Raw genomic sequence first — 14,815 nt, forward strand, 5'->3', positions numbered from 1 at the left:
TGGCTTCTGTACTGTATTTCGTCTTCCTTCTTTAATGTCCACCATAGGTGAAGAAGAGGTAATCTTCCCTTAAACTGAATCATTGCAAGAGGATTGCTTTATAGGAGAACTACAAAGACTGGCAATCTTTCCAAAACATTCTGCCAAGACAAAGGAACATGGTGCCTAGTGAGTTATTGTTATTACCGGTGGCTATTCATTGCTCTTCTGATTTGTCTAAGAATATCAAAAAGGTTTCCAGGGAGATGTGGCTTCCCACTTTCTATTTCACAAGATATTTCTACACCTGGTAGTTAAAAAAAATGCTTAAAACCAAATGCTTTCTTCTCACTGCTGTGTAAGCTTTCTAGATCAAAGAAATCCCCTCAGCAGTCCTATACAATTAATTTAGAGAACAAAATGATGGAAAGCAACATTTGGTGAGCCTCTTCTATATGCCAGGCACTGTTCTAGTTGTCCCATGGCTGCACATTCAGAAAATACCCCTACCATTCTAGGAACAAGGGATTTCTTTGTTGCATTTTACAGGTGATGATGAGAATGAGCACTGGACACATTATATACTGTTTTAACATATAGTTTTATTCTGAGCTTTAGTCAGCTCATTAAAAACTCAAAAAAAGAAAAACCACAAAAACTAAAGAGCTAATATTCTGAAAGTACTTAACTTACAGTTTACTTACAATCTAATCTCATTCATGATTCTCAATTTTATAGTATCACTGAATTTATGAAATATTGCTTAGCGCTTGCTCTGTTCTCTTGGCTCCTGATACCCAGGGGGCAGGATTCCACAAGTACTAAATGATGGCAATTTCCACAAAGTCTCCCATACATCACGCTTTAGAATGGGGTTGATATTGCCGAGATGGAATAAGAAGCATGCTGTCAGGAAAGGGATCTGAGAATTTCCAAAAAAAGGAGTATTGGCATCTGTCTTAGGGGGGTAGACAAAGCATGGAAAAGATCTTAACATGGCTGAGAGGAAGAGTTGAGGATTGCAGGAGAAAGATTAAATACGCAAAGGTTGGGAAACCAAGGAAGTTCAGGGTCTGTTCAAGCAAACAGGAGTAGCCCATTTGGTTGCAACGCAATGGATATGTGGGAGAGATCTGGGAAGCAAGGATGGTATCATGAAAATCTTTGAATGTCAAGCCAAAGAGTGTGTCATATATGCAGAAGGCTTTCAAACAGGGGAGTACTTGATGAGAGCTGCATTTTAAAAACCACTCTGGCAGCACTGTGTAAAATGTTTGGAGGAGAAAAAGAGACTGGGGGCAAGGAAGGGGGCTGTAACCAAACCAAAGCTCCTGGACAAGTGAGAGTGGAAAGGGGCAGCTGCTGTGAGAAGCTTCTGTGGAGCAGACTGTGGGCACCTTGCTGGGGCCTGAGCATCACTAGCAAGGAGGGCAGCACACATATTAAAAATGAGAGGCAGCATTGAGAGGCCAACTGGAATCCTGGATATCACACTAAACCAGATTGGAATCCAGCTCAGTGCGTTACCTAACCTCTCTGAGTCTACAGCCATATTTGTAACAAAGGAAAAGTAACCTTACAGAGCTGTTATAAGAAGTGCCTGAGTGAACATGTAAGATGTCTCATTTATAGTGGCTCTTATACTGTGGCTTCCCTCTTTCCCTGTGTCTTTGTTACTCTGAATACTGAGCGTGGACCAGCAGCAGTGACATAACTCAGAAACATATTAGAAATATAGACCCTCAATCTGTACCCTAACCGACTGAATCAGAATCTGAAATTTGACATGATCCCCAAAGATTTCAGTGCACATTTAAGTTTGAGAAGCATTACCCCATGGAGTCCTCCTGAGGTGTCCTCCATTCAGGTCCCCCATCTCCTCTTTGACTCCTTAGCCTTGACTCCCATTCTTTCTTCCACTTCCCACCCTACAAAAAGAAATGGAGAAAAGAGCGGAAAAAATAATGAAGGGGGAAAAATACAGTAGAGCCTAGAAGAATGTCCTATGACTACAATATAACAACACTAATTTTTTTTCTTTTGTGAAAACTGTCACTACAAGACATTTTAAAAACAGTTCTAAACAGTGAGTTTCAAAAATGTTTGAGGAAAAATGACTTTCAAAGATAAATTCAGTTGGCAGTTTTTCTGCTATGTTTGTTGGGAGGTGGGGGCTGTCTCATTATTTTATTGGCACACTCATAGTCAAGCTTTTAGAATGACTGATAAAAGGAAAAGACAGTGTTCTAGTGACAGTAGTAATCCAATTTTATAAGGCAACAAGCAGGACCTGTGGCTGAGAGGGGAATCTTTGATTTTGTGGATTAAGGATCAAACTCAGTCCTGAATGTCTGTGTGTTTGGCCACCATTCAAGCCAAAGCTTTTAGGCTCTTGACATTGTAAAACAACAACACAGTAAAGGATCAAAGAATGGAGAATTCTTGCAAGTAAGAGTTAGGTCGGTCTGTGCCAACTCAGGTTTCTGTATACAGCATCCACAAGCACAGGGAAGCTGCTAAGTTGGTGAGCCATTGGTTCAAGGTAGCAAAAACAGACATTCTGATTCTAAGCAGAAAGGACAGTATCATGACGTCTAAGGCCAGGCTTGCAAAGGTGCATTCATAATGAGAAAAAGAGAGCCACAAAACAAACAGCCCTGGATCAGTATCTCATACTCTTCAAAATCTGCCTGGGAATACTTTCCTGAATCTCCAAACCCTGATAAGAATCTGCAACTGACAAAACATTGCATTGGCTGATTTTATTTCAGTATTTGTAAGTGAGGAATACATGGATTTAAAAGTATACACCGTTGAGGGGCACCTGGGTGGCTTGGTCGGTTAAGCGTCCGTCCGACTTCAGCTCAGGTCATGATCTCACAGTCCGTGAGTTCGAGCCCCGTGTCAGGCTCTGTGCTGACAGCTCAGAGCCTGGAGCCTGTTTCAGATTCTGTGTCTCCCTCTTTCTCTGCTCCTCCCCTGTTCATGCTCTGTCTCTCTCTGTCTCAAAAATAAATAAACGTTAAAAAAATTAAACAAAAAATAAAAATAAAAGTATACACCATTGATTAGATAGTCTATCACATTTAGCATAATTTCACATTATTACTGAAAGCACCATTGTGATAAGGAACAAAGAACTAAGATGGCAATACTCTTTCTTACTTTCTAGCAAAGTTCTTAAGCAAGTTAAAAGCTACATCATCACCCCATGATATGTCAATAATGATAATTAATTTTCAATCATTAAGCAATCACTCTCTACTACAGACTGTTCTTACCAAATATTACTGTTAAGGATGGTAGATAATTCCCATCTTACAGATGTTGAAACTGAGGCAGAGAGAGGCTAATATCTTGTCAAAGGATAAAAAACTGATAAAAGATGAACATGACCCTCATATTTACATCTTTCCAACTCCAAAGTCCTATCTACTAATCCACATTACCTCTAATAACGCACTCTACCTTGTTGCTCCTCAGTTTCCTCAACTGTGAAATGAAGACTTCAGCAATATGGTCTCCCATGTCTTTTTCTGCCCTGACAATCTTTGATTCTCTCTGACATTAGGTTAGTCATTTTATATAATGTAGAATATTCCGATGGTTAATTTTATGTGTCAACTTGGCTAGGCTATGGTGTCCAATTATTTGGTCTAAACTAGATGATATGGTGAAGATAGTTTTAGATGTGATTAATATTAACAATAAGTTGACTTTAGGTAAAGATTATCCTCAATAATGTGAGTGGGTCTTATTCATTCATTTCAAGGCCTTAAAAGAAAAACTGAAGTTCCATAAAGAAAAAGTAATTTTCCTCAAGACTGTAATATAGAAACCCTGCCAGAGTTTTCAGCCTTCCAACCTACCCTACTAATTTTGGACTCAAAATGGCAAAATCAGTTCTTACCTTAGTTTCCAGTATACCAGACTGCCCAGCAGATTTCAGACTTGCCAGATCCCATAGTCTTGTGAGGTAGATCCTTAAAAAACTGTGAGAAATAAATTCCTGTTGTTTATAAGCCACCCAGTCTGTGATATTTTGTTATAGCAGCCTAAACAAACTAAGATAAGGGGCAAAAGAACTATAAGATAGACATAAAACAATTAACAAAATGGTAATAGTAAGTCCTTCTATATCAATAATTACTTTAAATATAAATGGATTAAATTCCCTAATAAAAAGACCTAGAGTGGTTGAATGAATTTTTTCAAAAATCTAATTACGTGGTGTCTACTAGGATTCATTATAGATTTAAAAACACATGTAGGCGGATAGTGATAGGATAAAAAAACATTTATATGTGAATGGTAACCAAAAAGAGAGTAAAGAGTGGCCATAGTTATATCAGAAACAAACAAAAACAACAACAACAAAAAACAGACTTTTCTGTCTTACTTTGGACAAAACTGTTAAAAGAGACAAAGATAAGATATTATAATAAAAAAGGGTCAATTCACAAGAATATATAACAATTATATACACACCCAACATCAGGGGTATCTGTAACTAAATACATAAAGCAAACATTGACAGAACTGAAGAGAGAAATAGACAGCAACACAATAATAGTAGGAGATGTCAATACTCTATTTTCAATAATAGAATATCCAAATAGAAGATCAATAAGGGAACAGAGGATTTGGACAACACTAAACACTAAGTGGATCTAATAGACATATAAAGAACATTTCACCCAACAGCAACAGAATATATATTCTTTTTTTTTTTTTACGTTTATATGAACATTTATTCAAATACAGGATATTGCTCTTGTGAGAACTAAAATTTATATATTTTTAAATATAATGATGTCATTGTCTTTTTAAGCAACAAAAACTATGTGAGATGTGGGTCTATGCAACAGACTATATATTCTTTAAGCACACATGGAATATTTTCAGGATAGATCACATGTTAGGTCATAAAACACAAAGCAGGTGTTAACAAATTTATTTATTTTTTTTATTATTTTTTTTAATGTTTTATTTATTTTTGAGACAGAGAGAGACAGAGCATGAACGGGGGAGGGGCAGAGAGAGAGAGGGAGACACAGAATCGGAAGCAGGCTCCAGGCTCTGAGCCATCAGCCCAGAGCCCGACGCGGGGCTTGAACTCACGGACCCCGAGATCGTGACCTGAGCTCAAGTCGGAAGCGACTGAGCCACCCAGGCGCCCCGGGTGTTAACAAATTTAAAGAGACTAAAATTATATCAAGCATCTTTTCCAGACACAATGGAATGAAACTAAAAACTAATTACAGAAGGAATACTGGAAAATTCACAGTATGTGAAAATTAAACACACCTTGCACATCCAATAAGACAAAGAAGAAATCAAAAGAGGAGTTAGAACATATCTTGAGACAAATGAAAACAAAAATATAGCACAGCAACAGGTATGGGATGCAGCAAAAGCAGTACTAAAAAAGTTTGTAGTGACAAGGCCTACATTAAAAAAATTGTCTTAAGTAAACAACCTAACTTTACAACTCAAAAAATTAAAAAAAAAAAAAAAAAAAAAGAACAAACTAAATGCAGGAGAAAAGTAATACCAAAGATTAGAGCAGAAATAGAGAAGAGAAAAATAATTTAAAAAGTTAACAAAACTAAGAGTTGTTTTTTTTTTAAAGATCAAAAAAGTTGACAAATCTTTAGCTGGACTCAGAAAAAGAGGAAAGACACACACAAAAAAAAGAAAAAAAAGACATTAATAACTAATGCCATAGAAATAAAAAGGATTATGAGACAACTATAACCAATTACAAACTAACAAATTGGATAACTTTGAATAAATTGATAACTTCCTAGAAACACACAACTTACCAAGACTGACTCATGGAGAAATAGAAAATCTAATCTGTGACTAGTAAGGAGATTGAATCAGTAATCAAAACCCTCCCCAAAAAAGACAAGCCCAAGAGCAGATGACGTCACTGGTAAATTTTACCAAACAGCTAAAGAATTAATATCAATTCTGCTCAAATTCTTCCAAAAAATTGAAAACTCATTTTATGAGGCCAGCATTACCCTGATACCAAAGCCATAAAAGACCCTATAAGAAAAGAAAACTACAGGCCAATATCCCTGATGAATACAAGTTAAAAATATATACATATTAAGCCTCAACAAAATACTAACGAACAAAATTCAATACACCTTTAAAAAACCCATCATATACCATGACTAAGATTTATCCCTGCGATGCAAGTATGGTTCAACATAGGAAAATTAGTTAATGTGACACATCATATTAACAGAGGAAAGAATAAAAATCACATAAAATCAAAGAATAAAATTCACATTTGATAAAAAACAGAAAAAACATTTGATAAAATTTAGCACCCTTCATCTCAAAAACATTCAATAAGCTAGGAATATAGGGAGTGTACCTCTCCATAATAAAGGCCATGTATCAAAAGTGAATAGCTAACTTCATACCCAACCGTGAAAAACTCAAAGTTTTTTCTCTGAGATTAGGAATAGGACAAGGATGCCCACTCTCACTGCTTCTATTCAGTAAAGTACTGGAGGTTCTAAACCAGAGCAATGAAGCAAGAAAAACAAATGTCATCCCAATCAGAAAGAAAGATGACGTGATCTACATGTTAAAAAAAAAAAAAATCCTAAAGATTACACACACACAAAGTTAGAACTAATAAACAAATGCACCAAAGTTGTAAACTACAAAATTAACAAATAAAAATCTGTTGTTTTTATACTAACAATGAACAATCCGAAAGGAAATTAAGAGAGCAATTACAGGAGGACCTGGGTGGCTCAGGTTAAGCATCTGACTTTAGCTCAGGTCATCATGTCACCACTTGTGAGTTCAAGCCCTCCATCAGGCTCTGTGCTGACAGCTCAGTCTGGAGCCTGCTAGGGATTCTGTGTCTCCCTCTCTCCCTGCCACTCCCCCACTCGCACTCTGTCTCTCTCTCCTCTCAAAAATAAGTAAATGAAAGGGCGGGCCTACGCCAGCCGACTCCATCTTGTTCTGTGTCCTTCACCTTGACCACACCTCCTCCCCTTGAGTAACCCCCCCTCACCTGCCTAACAGGACTCGGACCCTTCCCCAGGACCCTTCCCCAGCCAATCGGCTGAGGCCACAGCCATTACCTCACCAACTGCCCCTAGGCCCCAATAAAACCTTTGTCCTTTTGAAACTCGCTCTCTTTCCCTGGTATCTCACCGCTGCGTCGGTGCAGGTAGGGGATTGAGCTCGAGCTAGCTCGAATAAAGGCTCTTTGCTTTTGCATCGGACTCGGCTCCCTAGTGGTCTTTGGGGATCACGAATTCTGGGCATAACAGTAAACATTTAAAAATGTTTAAAAAGAAAGTAACTACATTTACGGTAGCATCAGAATGAATGAAATACATAAGATTAAACTTAACCAATCAGGAGAAAGACCTGTACACTAAATTTATAAAATATTGCTGAAAGAAATGAAATAAGATGTAAATAAATGGGAAGACATTCCATTTTTGTAGACTGAAAGGCAGTATTGATAAAATGTCCCATACTACCCAAAGTGGGCTACAGATTGAATGCAATCTCTATAAAAATCCCAACAGTATTTTTTTTTTGCAGAAATAGAAAAAAGAAAAACAATCCTATAATTCATATGGAACCACAAAGGACTCCGAGTAGCCAAAATAACCTTGAGAAAGAACAAAGCTAAAGTTCTCACCCTTCCTCATTTCTAAACATATTACGAAGCTCCAATAAAATGAATTAAAACAGCATGGTAATGCATAAGGACAGATATATAGACCAATGGAACAGAACAAAAAGCCCAGAAATAAACCCCTGTCTATATGGTCAACTGATCTTTGACAAGAGCACTAAAAATACACAATAGAGAATGCATAATCTTGTCAACAAATGATATTGAGCAAACTGTACATCCACAAGCAAAACAATGAAATTGGAACCTTGTACCATACACAAAAATCAACTCAAAATGGATTAAAGTCTTAAATGCAAGGAACTGAAACTATAAAACTTCTAGAAGAAAGCATAGGGGGAAATTTTATGACCTTGATCTTGACAATGATTTACTGGATATGACACCAAAAGCATAGGCAACATAAGCAAAAATAAATAAGAAAGACTATATCAAATGAAAAATCTCTGTACAGTGAGGAAAACAATAGAGTAAAAAGGCAACTTACAGAATGGGAGAAAATATTTGCAAAGTGTGGATCTCACAAGGGTTTCATGTCAAAATATTTGAAGAATTCTCACAACTCAATAGCAGAAAACAAATAATATAAAAATGGGCAAAAGAGTGAAATAGGTATTTCTCCAAAGAAGACAAACAGAGGGCCAACAGGTATGTGAAAAGACATTCAACATCACATCACTAATCATAAGAGAAATGCAAATCAAACCCATAATAAGACATCACCTTATACCTATTAGACTGGCCGTATAAAAATAAGTAAATAAAATAGAAAATAATAAGTGTTGGTGAGGATCTCAAGAAATTGGAGCCTTAACATTGTTAGGAGTGTAAAATGGCACAGCCACTATGGAGAAGAGTATGGAGGATTAATTTTAAAAATTAAAAATAGAACTATATGATCCTGCCATCCCACTTCTGAGTATTTATCAAAAAAAAAAAAAAAAAATGGAAATGAGGATCTCCAAGAGGTGCGTGCACTCCTTTATTACAGCATTGCTTGTAATAGCCAAGAGGTGGAAGCAACCTCAGTGTCCATTGACTAATGAATAAATAATGTGATTTATACATACCATGGAATATTATTCAGGCTTTAAAAAGTAAGGAAATATAGTCATATGCAGCAACAATGGATGAACCTGGAGGACGTTGTGCTAACTAAGCAAGTTCCACAAGGATAAATACTGCATGATTCCATTTATATCAGGTAACTAAGTAGTCAAACTCATCAAAACAGAAAGTAGAAGGGTGATTGCCAGGGGCTGGGAGGAGAGGAAAATTGGGAGTTGCTCTTTCATGGGCCTAAAGTTTATCACGTAAGATGAAAAAATTCTAGCGAGCTTTGTGCTTATAGTTACCGATATTGTGATGCACACTTACAAATTTGTAAGAAGACTGGTCTCATGTTTTTACTATGATTTTTTTTAAGTAGACATGTTAAATTGGAAGTAAAATCAAATTAGCGGAAAGAATTACAAGAAGCATAGTTTTTGCTTCTAGACCTGTGGCTAGGTGCATAGTCAAAAACATTTTGGGGTTTGTTTTTCCAAATATATTCCACAATTTTTCATGGTAACTTCCTCCATTATCCTTAGGGAATTTTTCTTTAAAATGCTCCTAACTCTATCATGAGATATAGCATTTGTTTCTTGTCCTAAGTCTAAATGTTTGATTTGGTACTTGGCCATGCCCTTAGGATTTGTCATGTATCTTTTCTTCCCTGTACTATAAAATGTGTTAAATGGCTCTGAGACTTTATCATGCTATAAACTACTAAAATTCCTTGGTATTGACCAGCAGATTGATGATCCTTAAACTTCATTATAAAATAACCAATTCAGTCAGAGAGGTACTTATCTCATCAGATTTTATTCTCTTGGTTATACTTTTCATTTTGCCACCCAGTCCTTGCCTTTCAAAAGAACTGAAATTCAGTTTAATGTACCTGTGCTATTCACACATGGTACTTATATTTAAATTTAAATTAATTAAAATTATATACAATTGAAAAGTCAGTTTCCTCAACACACTAGCTGCCTTTAAGAGCTCAATAGCCACATGGGGCTAGTGATTACTGAAGTGAGTAGTCCAGATATAGCTCATTTCTATTATTGCAGAAAGTTCTATTGGACAGTGCTGTCGTAGATCCTTCCCTCACCCTCCAAAGCCCCACCCCTAGTTGGCATATTAGCAGAACACTTAGCTTCTAAATGAATTTCCCTTGTCTCATCTGAACAGTAAGAATAACGCTTTTCTGACTCAAGAAAAGGACTGACCCAGATTATCTTTGAAGTTCCTTACTAGTAGGATAGCCTCATTTGTGTGAATCCACTAAGACTTGACACTTGGTCAGGAAGATAACTCCATTATAATGTTTCTCTGGAAAAAAATCAAATTTGAATTACATCATCTCAACTTGCAGCCTCTTTGCCAAGAATATAACCTACTTAAATGCAGGAACTGCATTCCAACTTCACAAATTCCTTACTGGGTCCAACATGGCAGGTGGTACTTAAACTGTGTTTTTTTGCACCCCAAGAGGCCTTGAAAACACTGTGATAAGAGAACCAGCCTCTCTACTAAGGGTCACAGTGTCCCTGTAGGAAGACATCTGGGAAGTAGAAAATTCACTTAAAAATGCAAACTACATAGTCCTGTAAGTAATTAATTAGGGAACATAAGTTGTATTTGAGCTAAAACGGAACCTTTGATTATACCTAATGTCTGGTAGATGATTAATGTATAAAGTGTTTGCTGTTTACTAAACAAGGGATTTGTCTTTTCTTTACCATCTGAAAAATCTTGTTTGAAACACTTAGTTTCAGAGATGTGATCATTTCTTTGGCACTTACTGGACTGTTAAATTGAATTCATGCTGTCCTTCCACGTTTCCCAACCTACTCAGGAAGTATGAAAATGGGAACTGATGAGCAAGGCCTGGACATGTTTCCACATCCACTGTGTTAATGTTTATTAATGCAAGTCAGCTTGCACACAGATCTACCACCTGGACCAAGATAAATGGTGAACAGTATACCTTGCTGCTTGGGCAACTTCCTTTCCATGGCTAAAACAGAAGAGGCTTTCTAACTTGGGATATTCACTTTCATTGCAAACCTTTTTGATATCGTTGTTTTATATCAGAAACTTTTTATATCATATATGTTTGACAATAATTCTCAACAAGATATAATAAAAAAGTTATCAGACCACCCCCTTCCCCACTTCAAGTAGCCATCTCTGTTCTAGGTTGTCCTGAGCAGGGAAAATGAATTGGGGGATGGTCGGGCGATTTTTCCCTAAACTTCCTGGTCTTCTATTGTGCCAGTACAACTTTGTTATGCTATTCTTGGCTTCTTGCCTCATGAGGAACCAGAAGTTTATAAGCAGATCCAGGAACCAGTGGTTTTTATCCTGGGACTCATCAACCCCCAGAAGATAAAAGCAAAGGTACATGAATACATGCAATTTTTTTCTTAGGAGAAGGTTAATAGCTTTCATGAGATTTTGAAATGAATCCATGATCCAGAGGAGATTAAAAAGTCCCAATTTCAATTGACTTGGAATGTAATCAAGTCACCAATGACATATTGCTTCTGCCACTAGAAAGGGCCTGTGATAGGGTACAACACAGCGTCCAGGAATCTATAAAAAAAAGAACTTGGATACTTAATTCAGGAGCCCCAGTCTCATCCCCAACTTGTGATAGTTGAGATGTGTTCAGTAAACATGGATGAAGGGCTTTAAGCACTGATATAGTAGGAAGCTAATTATAAGAACACTCACCAGTATTTGTTGCATGCCTACGTACATAGCAATTGTTACACATTCTTCCATTTAATATCAATAATTCCTCAGTTGAGTATAATTTACCCCATTATGAGATGAGACAACTGAGGCTCAAATTGGCTACATAATGTGTTTAGGACAGCAATGTTAACACACTGCAGTACCAAAATCGGAGCCCAGGTCACTCCGAAAGCTTATAGATTAATATGCCCAGCTAGAAATGTCCTTCCAGACCATAGGTATGGACCTTCAGTTCTCCAGTCATCCCACCTAAACTGGAAAGGTAGCACATCTCATGATTCCTCAGGCAGGGCAAAACAAGGCTAATTTTAGGAGTCTAATGAGAAAGGATTAAGATACTTCCTGCTAGACAGTCAACACAAGTGCCTCTCATTAGCAACAATAAAAAACCAGCTTGTATGGTTGGCAAAGGAAGCAGCCTCAGCTTTCTTTTGTGATTCTCAGCTGGATTGCCCCTTTAAGAAGCTTAGCCCACATAGTCACATACACAGATCCTCTAAATCAAAACCTTTTCAAAAAACACCCAGGAGTGATCCCTAACTACCAAGGAGTAAGACATATCCTCTCAGGAAAGAACAGTGAAGAGCTTTATCTGAATGCTGGTGAGGTTCAGCTATTCAAGAGAAAGCCATCTAGAGAAGTGATTTTACACAATTTGTGAATTTTATTCCATACTAGCAAACTTTTATTGGCACCTGTTCTCTGCAGGGATTGTGCAAAATGCTGCAGAGGAGGCCGAGATGTATAGAAATCGCTGGCCACTATGTTCATAGTTCATTGGGAGAGACGGGTACACAACCAATAAGGATAGTCTGGCAGACAGCAGTATGTCGGAAAATCAAATTTCAACCAAAATGCAAGAGGAGAGCAGGACAGTGAAAGAACAATCAGGGAGAGTCTGAAAAGGGCTTGTGGAAAATGTGGGCTCTTTGGATTCATAGAGGCAAGTAAGACATTGATAAGGACTAACATCTCAAAGCATAAAAGAAGGTATGGATATACCTGGAAAAACAATAGTAGCCCAGGAAGGTCCAGAGAGTAGAGTGGCTTTGGAGAGTCAAGAGAATACAGGTCAGTCAGCCTGGAAAGATGGTTGGAAAGTAAGTGCACATTGCTGCCATTGCCAGGCCTATCCTGGAGACCCTTGCTAATCAGACTGTGGTTAAAGGAAAAGAAGCCTCAGGAACACCTGAAAACTTGTTAGACATGCAGAAGCCCAGGCCGCACCTTAGGCCAACAGCATCAGAATCTGCATTTTTACATGATCGCAGGTGATTCATATGTGCATTATGGTTTGAGAAGCACTGCTGTGGAGAATGGGGAGCCACTGATGGTTTCTAGGGGAGAAGAATAATCTGATCTCAGCTGTGCTTGGGAATTGCACCTTTGTAAAGTAGTATGGAGGACACAAAAAATGGCCGTGCAATAAGCAGTTATCCAGTGACCACATTCTTTGCAAAAACATGAACAGTTGTCTTCTGGAATGATGATTATCGTATGATATTCCTATAGGCGTAGCTTCCTCACATTTGACTTTGAGGTAACTTGGATTAATTTTTTTAATGTAATTTATTCACTGGATGGGAAGAGGAAGACGGGAAACCTGCTTGCTGTAAAAAAGACACATTTTTCACTTTAATTCTTTATCCAGAATCTACATAACAGTGCTGTTTGATTTTAGATGGTTCAAATTTTTAATGCCACTTGAAATCTGATCACCAAGGACCCTGTAATATGAGATAAGATCAATCAGGCAGCCTCAGAGCCCTAATTCCAGAATAGTCTATGGCAACTCTTCTACCCTCCTCCATCCCCCAAACACCCATTTTGAGATGGCCAGGATAATTTTCTTCATTTCCTGCCCAGACAGCTGTGGAGTGTTGTAATTCTTTGTTAGACAGCTGCAGCCATTTCTCCTTAGAAAAGGATACATCTTGTCAAGGATGCGGTTATTCTCAAATTTTTAGCCTATTTTTTAAACAGCGATGAATCCACCAGATGTAGAAATAGCTTAGCTTTAGAAACCGTTGAGCAAGGCCACAGCTAACATGCGCTTCCCTGCTTGGAGGTCAGCGCTACAAACACCCTCCGGAGGTTGCTTGTAATCTCCACTGCTTCCGCAAACAGTCCAACCCACCCCTGTTGGAAAATCCTCTGGACTCCTGAAAATAACTCCTTACTGGCTGAGTAAACCTTAACCGTCTCCTACAAGCAGATAAGAAAATGCCACACATCTAGAAGGTGAGGAGTAGCCAATTTTAATCCTCAATTATCTCCTCCTTCCACATCCACAAAACAGCCCAGCTATCTTCTGATCTTTACTGTGAAACTGCAGAGAGGAAAGAGCTAAAAGAAGATAAAATCTCGTGTGTGTGCGCACGCGCGTGCGTCCATGGGCAGTCATGTAGGCGGGAGACAGGCAACCACATAAAAATTGAAAATTACCTCAGATGACAGTAAGGGAGACAGGACTTGGAAGACCGCGGGAGCAGAGATGATTAGAGTGAGTAGGCACGTCGTCGGGTGAGGGCTGAGAGGTTAGAATACTTAGATTACTTGGGAAATGTTGGACATTAGGTCAAGGGAGTTTTGTTACTGTGCCACGTCCTATAATTTAGATATCACGAGTCACAGCACAAATATGAGGGAAGATTTTTTCCTCTTAAATGACTTCTTCTGCTTTCAGAATAACCTCTTATTTGGTACTATTTTAATTTTTAAAGGCACCTTAGCGCTGGCAAAATGAAGCCAGAGGCAATTAAAAATCCTTGTAGTTTCTTTTGTGAAATTGGTGTTTGGGGGGAGTTTCTCCAAATGAAAATTCTGTTTGCCTCCTTTCTATTTCAGGATCTCTAATAATCATTAAATTTTGTTTGACAAGGAATGCCACAGGTTAAAGCTATTCCTAACTTTGTAAAATCAGTCACAAACTCCATTCCCCGAGGTAGAGAGGAGAGAGCCTTTGTCCATTGGCACAGCCTAGAAGTGCTTGGGAACCACACAGCAAAGGTCAACTGGTCTCATGCCGTCAACAAACCTCTCTGCGTACCTATTGCAGATCAGGGGTTTTGCTAGGCAGAGGCTGTGAGAAGACAACTAAGGCATAAACCCTGTCTCACAAAACTTCTATATTACAAGAAAGACAATCAAGGAAAAGGGTACTTAAAATACAGGTTTATCTGTATTTTATATACATATAACAGGGACAGCTACCTACAGAGTATCAGGGAAAGCTTCCTGACCAAATGGAGGGAAAATCCCTCCAAAAGCTAGCTGTTCTTTGAAGTCCATTCTTTTTTTTTTTTTTTTTTTTTTTTTTTTTTTGTCAAATTGGCTTACATA

The 14,815-nt window shown here is 37.9% G+C and overlaps 1 long non-coding RNA gene across 1 annotated transcript; it reads right to left on the minus strand.

The window, feature by feature from the left end:
• Positions 1–2,745: 2,745 nt before the first annotated feature.
• LOC128314330 (uncharacterized) lies at positions 2,746–14,085 on the minus strand. Its single transcript, XR_008295849.1, has 3 exons — positions 13,919–14,085; positions 3,890–3,971; positions 2,746–2,979 (listed from the first exon to the last, which is right to left on the minus strand). It is a non-coding gene; the product is annotated as an uncharacterized LOC128314330 (long non-coding RNA).
• Between the last annotated feature and the right edge of the window lie 730 nt (positions 14,086–14,815).

This window comes from Acinonyx jubatus, chromosome A1 (genome assembly GCF_027475565.1).
Source record: "Acinonyx jubatus isolate Ajub_Pintada_27869175 chromosome A1, VMU_Ajub_asm_v1.0, whole genome shotgun sequence".
NCBI classification, from domain to species: domain Eukaryota; kingdom Metazoa; phylum Chordata; class Mammalia; order Carnivora; family Felidae; genus Acinonyx; species Acinonyx jubatus.